Source organism: Corvus brachyrhynchos, unplaced genomic scaffold (genome assembly GCF_000691975.1).
Source record: "Corvus brachyrhynchos isolate BGI_N302 unplaced genomic scaffold, ASM69197v1 scaffold467, whole genome shotgun sequence".
NCBI classification, from domain to species: Eukaryota; Metazoa; Chordata; class Aves; order Passeriformes; family Corvidae; genus Corvus; species Corvus brachyrhynchos.
Window position 1 is genome coordinate 2739315 of NW_008239309.1, and position 7293 is coordinate 2746607.

The following is a 7293-nucleotide window of genomic DNA, read 5'->3' on the forward strand; positions in this document are numbered from 1 at the left end:
TGGGAGGGCAGCTCTTCTCTGAGGGGATCAAGATCTCAGCTCAGCTACATGACTGTGGAGGAGCTTACTTGTCTTATACATGTTACCGTCTAAACATCGGGTCCATAAGTGTCTGAAGTTGGGTGGAAAGTCCAGGTCTTCTGTGGCATGATACTCAGCATTGCCTCAAATGATAGGCCATGGCACGCCTTTGAAAGGGGCTGCGTTGATTGTGGCTGGTTTTACAGAGCTGTACAGCCCATGCTTTGACTCTAAAGCCACCAAATTGACATATTTTTTTATGGAAAATCTTATTTTAGAAGCAGGTGATCTCACAGCAAATCAAGATCTGGTGCTGCAGTTCTCTTCAGCTGAAACCATGTGTGGAAGGCAATTCCTAAGATTCAGTATAGAATATCAGTGAGTTTGGAAAAAACTGTAATTAAAAACTCCATGGTCAATGCTAGCAAAATGATGAGTGGAGAAGTTTTGGATCGTAATCTTTATATGTGGGGCTGACTGAAACTGTCTAAGCTAGCATCTGCCACCTGAAATTTTTTTAACTGGGCTGGAAAAAAATTCTAATTCTGTGTTTATATGTATAATTAAGAAGCCTAAATGCCAGAAAGGAGCAGGATTATGTTGCTGATGTTTTCATAAGATCATGTACTACCTTACGGTCTCATTGGCAAAGGTAAACTACTTTATCTGGACTTCAATTCTTGGTCTTTTCCAGCATCTGTCCGGATACTTTACTGTAAGAGTCCAAAAATCTGACCACTTTGTATTTTTATCAATGTAACTGAGTAAAATGCAAGTTTCATCTTTAATTTATTAGCAAACATAGCACTAATTTTGAATTAGTTTAGTTTTCAAATCAAATAAAAATGCTTTGTACTCATGTCTGTTCAACTTCTTCTGACTTGATATCAAACTATTGTTACTTCAAACTACTTCTGGTTTTGTGCTGGCTTTTTGTACTTTAGACCATTATCTACTTTTTGTCTCTGTTGGAAGAGATCCTGTTTTGATCTTAGCACATTATCTGACACTGCATTGCACCATCTGCTCTCTGAGGCAAAAAAAGTCCTTGTTTACTTTTCTAGAAGTGTTTTCAACTTCATATGGATAATCAGATGACCTCCCTGGCTTTTTTTAGTGCTCTAAATAATATGTCACAGTATAGTGAAATAATGCATTTCCTCTACATTTTTTTTACTTGTTGTACTGGTTTAATTGATGAAGCACAGTGGATCTCTGCATCTACATTGAATTTGTGCAGCCTTTACTGATTCAAAACATGATGTAGATTATGTGGGAGAGTGACATACTTTAAGTGATTTGCTAGATCACTACATGGACTGAGGTGTAATTCAGAAGAGTCCTCTGCAATTACATCCCTCCACATACGTGTTATATGAACGATCTTTAGTACATTATCAGTGGATAAAACAATTCAGAATTTTTCAGTAAGATCCGTATTTAGTGTCACAGATCAATTCTCTTTTTTACTTTTGCCCTACCAGTTAATGATTTTATTATCCTCTCAGTTAAGTGCCAAATCATCCCTCAGAGACAAGCCAGTTTGACTTGCTTATGCAAACTTATTCAAACCTCCTTAAATCTGGAAACAAGCTGTGAGATCTGATATGAGTGAGGTCTTTGGTTCATTTTCTGAGACATAATCCAGAAGGCTCACTGACATACAGTGCTGGAAAAAAGAACATTCAGCGACCAAGACTATTTCATTCTGGGGCAGAGGCTCAGGTCAGAGCCCATTCCACCCAAATACTTCACCCTGTCTTCACCTCTGGCCTGAGCACAAATAGGAGTGGTTTTGCTTCGGAGAAAGATTATTGCCCTGCTTGCTGACTGTGTGTGCTGGGGCAGAAAGAAAGCCAGGTGCACGTGACTGATGACACTCATGGCTTTTTTTGAGTGATGCCACTGCTTGCTCTGTGCAAGAGTAGCAGGATTCTGTTGTACAGCAGTATTGATTGTTCTCTTACTGTAAGAGAAACCAAACAGCCCCTTTGCCTGCTGGCCACATTCTATTGTCCATTTACAGTCCAGGGCTAGTTTTGTCTCTACTAAAAATTCATACTGACCAAAACTTCATGCTGGTTCAAGAACATGTTTGCATACATTTTTGCCTCTATCTACCATATTGTAGGAGCTTCTTTAGCACAAAATTTGTCCCAGAAGGATCTATTTTACTGCTGGCTGAATTGTGTATCTGTATTTTATCCTTAGGACTAGGGACACATGGAAGTTCTGCTTTGTGCCTCCATTTCCCAAAGCATATTCTGTTCAGGCGTGTGTAGAGTATAAGGTCCTCATAACAGAGTAAGTCTCTTACAGTAGTATTGAACATGGTCACAGAAAACAAAATTCCAGTCTTATTTAAATGGCTGCTGTGTAAGCTTTAATACCAATAATAATATCTTCCATCTTCAGACATGGTAATATTAGTTATGAAGTCCTTAGGACAGCCTTTCCATTATTGTCCCAAAAGGAATGGTGGCAGTAATGGATGGGAAAGGTAGGGTAGACCACACTGTGCAAAATAATTCAGATGAAAAACATCTGAGTGCTTCCCTACCCCCAGGAAGGATGCAACCTGAGATAGGAGCATGTGTGTGCTGATTTAGAATAACATTTCCTTCCTATGCTAGTCTCTATGAAAATGCAAACAGGTGTTAGTAAGCTAGTGTTACATTATGACAAAATCCCTTTCAACAACAGGCCTGGGCTTGCCCCAGCTCAGGGGAAGGAGCCAGGAGAGGTGGAAAGTAGTAAGTAAGTTCCTCCTAGAGGTGCGCAGCTCACCCAGGTTTTAGGGATTGATTTCTTCCCTTGCTTTGCTTCTCTCCCCTCCATCCCTTGGGTAACACTACATGTCAGCAGCATCCGATCACAGGGAGTGGAATGAGACTTTGGGCTGTGCCAAGAGCTGGAAGCGTGCCTGCTGGTGAAGCAGAGGCAACAGGCTGCTGCTGGGGCTGTCAGCCTGACCCTGCTGCCAAGAAAAGATGCCAGGGAGTACTCTCTTGGGTTCATTTACCTCCCCCAGGGCAGAACCTTGGCTCTCCTGAGCAGGAAAGCTTGGGACCACCTTTTGTAATGCTCTTGCATCAGCCATTGAAGGAGAGGGGAAGAGCAGAGGGTCAGCTCTTTGAGCTTGTCCAGATGTGCACTGGAAAGGGAGGGGCCAAGAAGGAGAGGGAATAGCTCAGCAGATGTTTGGCTTGTCAGGCTGGTCTTGCCTTGCAGCAGGGTGGCACCTCTGTGCTCCATGGGGAACAGGCATGTGTGGCTCTGGACTCTTCAGGTGTATTTATTTCTCAGGAGCACATGCTGTCAAAAGTAGAATATAACCCACCTTCCTGCTTTCCTAAGTCTTATTTAGGTAGAACAACAATACACAGCCACAAATGTACAATAAATTCCCCAAATTAGGCTGTAAGTCTAGTTTTTAAGGTTTTCACCTTCCCTTGAAAGTTAGTTAGCTCTCAGCTACAACAAGGGGAATTCAGTCTCCAGGCTTCTGGTCTTTATCCACACAAAATCTGTGTGGACCCAGCCCCATAAACCTTTGTATGCATCACATGGAATTATTCAACCCAATAACAATCTGCAACCACAAATTCAGTTGGTGAGGATTAAATGCTGGTAAAGAGTGGAAGACATGTTGCCTTATACACAAGAGTGGCAGCTGATCCCCTAGCTACTTTACACCTAGACCACTTGCAACATTCATGGTGATTTAAGATACTTGTTTCTGAAAAAATATTTCCACTTGAAAATGCTTATTGAGGTATTTTGGAGAAGGAAGAAATAGCATTACTATCCCAGACCTATGAGTGTAAAAGGACCAAAAGGAGGTCCCCATTACTGAAACTGGGGAACATCAAATCTGCTAATGGACTTAATACCAGTCTTCATTTACATAATTTAACTGAGAACAGAATTCAGCCTTGTTATTTTATTACATAAAAACTGACCGGAGTCTGGTATGAATGTCTGAACACTCAAGCCAATTTTCCTCCCATTATCTATAGAAAAACCAAAAATGAAAAGGAAAAAGTGCTTTAATAATTTGATATGTTTTATTCTAATTGAAACTTCTTTCCTTGTGACTGGAGAGAGAACAGGTGCCTAATTAGAGTCCACGATAATTCTCACACAGATATAATTAAACAGCAAGATAAATAAAAATCTCTTCTTGCAAAACTGTTGCCACTTTGGAGTTAGATGTTTAAGTGTACAGAAATAAATCCTTTCCCTGGGGAGCACATGATAGCACTCTTTTGGGAAAAAGATTTTACTTATTTATCTTTCCAGTGGCTATGTTACTCATGAAGAGTACAGGCCACCTTGTTAGGAAACAGTTTTGCTGTTACTGAAAGATTGTATGAGTGTATACAGAAGGTTTTATTTAAAAGCAAATTCTGTAAGAAATTGTTACTTTTCCAGGATATTCTGGAACTTTTTCTGAAGTACTTTAAAGAAATTTTGTTTTTAATGTATTCATGGAACAACTAGAAATACCTTAAATGGGTCTGACTGTTTGGCCCTGTCCTGAGCAGATGCTTGCTGCCCAGTGAATCTGGTTATTCTTGATGTGCATGGGTAGTGCAATGGAGAGATACAGAATTATACCAAATTTGGAGGAGCTGTGGACTCCCTTGAAGGCAGAGAAGCCCTTCAGAGAGACCTTGACAAATTAGAGGGCTGAGCAATCACCAACTGAATGAACTGTAACAAGGACAAGTGCCGGATTCTGCACTGGGGATGGGGCAACCCTGGATGTGCAGACAGACTGGGAAATGAGATGCTGGAAAGCAGTGCCACAGAAAGGGATCTCAGAGTCCTGGTTGATGGCAAGTTGAACTTGAGTCAGCAGTGCCTGACAGCCAGGAGGGCCACCTGTGTCCTGGGGGCATCAGGCACAGCATCACCAGCCGGGCAAGGGAGGGGATTGTCCCGCTCTGCTCTGCTCTGGGGTGGCCTCACCTCCAGTGCTGGGGCAGTTTTGGGTGCCACAGGATAAGAGAGATACAAAGCTATTGGAGAGTGTCCAAAGGAGGGCCACGAGGATGGTGAAGGGTCTGGAGGGGAAGCCGTAGGAGGAGCAGCTGAGGGCACTTGGTCTGTTCAGCCTGGAGCAGCCTGAGGACAGACCTCACTGCAGTCTAAAACTTCCTTGTGAGGGAAGAGCAGGGGCAGGCACTGATCTCTTCTCTGTGGTGACCAGTGGTAAGACCCATGGGAATAGCCCAAAGCTGTGTCAGGGAAGGTTTAGGTAGGATATTAGGGAAAGGTTTTTCACCCAGAGGGTGGCTGAGCATTGGAAGAGGCTCCCCAGGGAAGTGGTCACAGCACCAGCCTGGCAGAGTTCAAGAAACATTTGGACAATGCTCTCAGGCACCTGGTGTGATTCTTGGAGTGTCCTTTGCAGGGTCAGGAGCTGGACTTATTGATTCTTGTGGGTTTCTTCCAATTCAGGATATTTTATGATTATCACAGAATCAAAGAACTGTTTTGATGGACTGTCATCCTTCAGTAATGAACTGAATAAAAAGATAAGAACCAATTGCGTTGGCACTTACTGTGCTAGACACCTTACCTGGAGGGCACAGCTAACAGGAAAAGATGGTACAGATAACCTCTCAAATGAGCATAGTAGTTACATGTCCTTTCTTTTTAGTATTCTCAGCACAGTTCCTTCATTTTTGTACCCTCAGACAGTGTTTTAAGGAGAAGAAAGCATAGAAAAAGCAAGTTTAATGAAAGAAAATATTTGATCACAAGATTAACTTTACTTTGGGCCAGAATCTCAGAGGTGAAGGCACTTGTTTTCACAGCCAATTTTGATGGTCTACCTACTACAGTGTGTCTTGGATGACACAGGCATAAACACACAGTTCACCATCTATCAAGTCCCTCCATTCTTAGTATATCTTCTGGAGGTATATTCTTTGGAAAGGGCTATGGTATTTCTGGTAATGGCATTACAGTGTCTGAAAATGCACTTTACCACCATGCTCCAGGTAATAAAGGCTGAGTTCTAGTGAAAATCCTGGAGAAGTACAACGAAATTCTCTACTCATGGCAAATGTGTTCTTCCTGATTAATGAGGTTATAATAAAACACCTTGATGATTGGGTCTTGAAAATTCCTAATTTTCCTAAAATTTGAAAAGTTCTAAAGTCAAATCTCAGCTGATGCTCTGTGGTACCATTTGTTAACGCCTTTTCTTCACTGAAAAGACAACCACAAAAGTGGCAGCAGATCTTCTAAGCTAAAAAGTTACTATTTCATTAATAAAAACAAATGTAATAATGTACATCAGATCCAAAATTATATTATTACTGAAATTATGTTATAAATAAGATTTTCCCTGCATATAGTGCTGATATACTTAACATTCTTAAATGTCTCTTCAGGTAATCCTTATTAACTGCTGTCTGTATCTTTTTGCTTACAATTAGTAGTCAATTGGCAAAGAGTCCCCTCCAACCAGACCATCTGTGCTGCTTTGCTGCTAACATGAAAGTTGTGTGAACTTCACAGAGGAGGTAATTACCAAGCAGACTAAGCTACCTTAAAAGGATGGAACAGGGAAAAAAAAAGAAAGAAGATTCTGGTAGTTTGCACTTCAAGATAAATGACTGATATGTTCGGCTGCTCTGGTTTTTAATGCTTCACTGAAATCCTTAAGCAGTATGCTACCGGCCCTTTTGATGTTTGCTTGTAGATCACAGCAAACAGAAAATACATGCATAATGAGAATGATCAAGGCTCATTTGAACATTGAGACTGTTGTAGACAGAGACTGTGTAATACCAGCTTATGTCTGTGACTACAAGTGTCTCATGAATACTTGAAGAACTGAGTTGCATTGTTAGCACAGAAAAAAACCCAGTGCCTGCATTTGGTCCCTTCTTTGCTGCTTCTTTTTTTTTTTTTTAAATCAGGTTTTTTTCTTTTAATTATTGCTATTAGTAATTATTTGTCTGAGAAGGAACATGTGGAGAAGCCAATGTGAAGGAATTAATGTGTAGGTAATGACTGCTGTGAAGCAGTCTTTAGAACTGATCATTCTTTCTCAGACAGACTAGAGACTGTGGAATAATCTGCTCTAATGTTATTGGGTCGTTGGGTTGGTTGGTTGGTTGGTTGGTTTTTGCCAATCTGGATCAGAAGCAGTGGAAACACTGCTGGATTCCCAGCAGTGCAAATCCAATACAAATTACATTGACAAGAATATGAAAAGTTGTTTGCTGCTTTTGTGCTGATGCCAATTGTTGT

At 41.1% G+C, this 7293-nt stretch overlaps 1 long non-coding RNA gene across 2 annotated transcripts in view; it reads right to left on the bottom strand.

Moving 5' to 3' along the window:
- The window catches only part of LOC108448290, a 22969-nt gene that overhangs the window by 8690 nt on the left and 6986 nt on the right, over positions 1–7293 (bottom strand). The gene's annotated exons all lie outside the window — the stretch shown is intronic.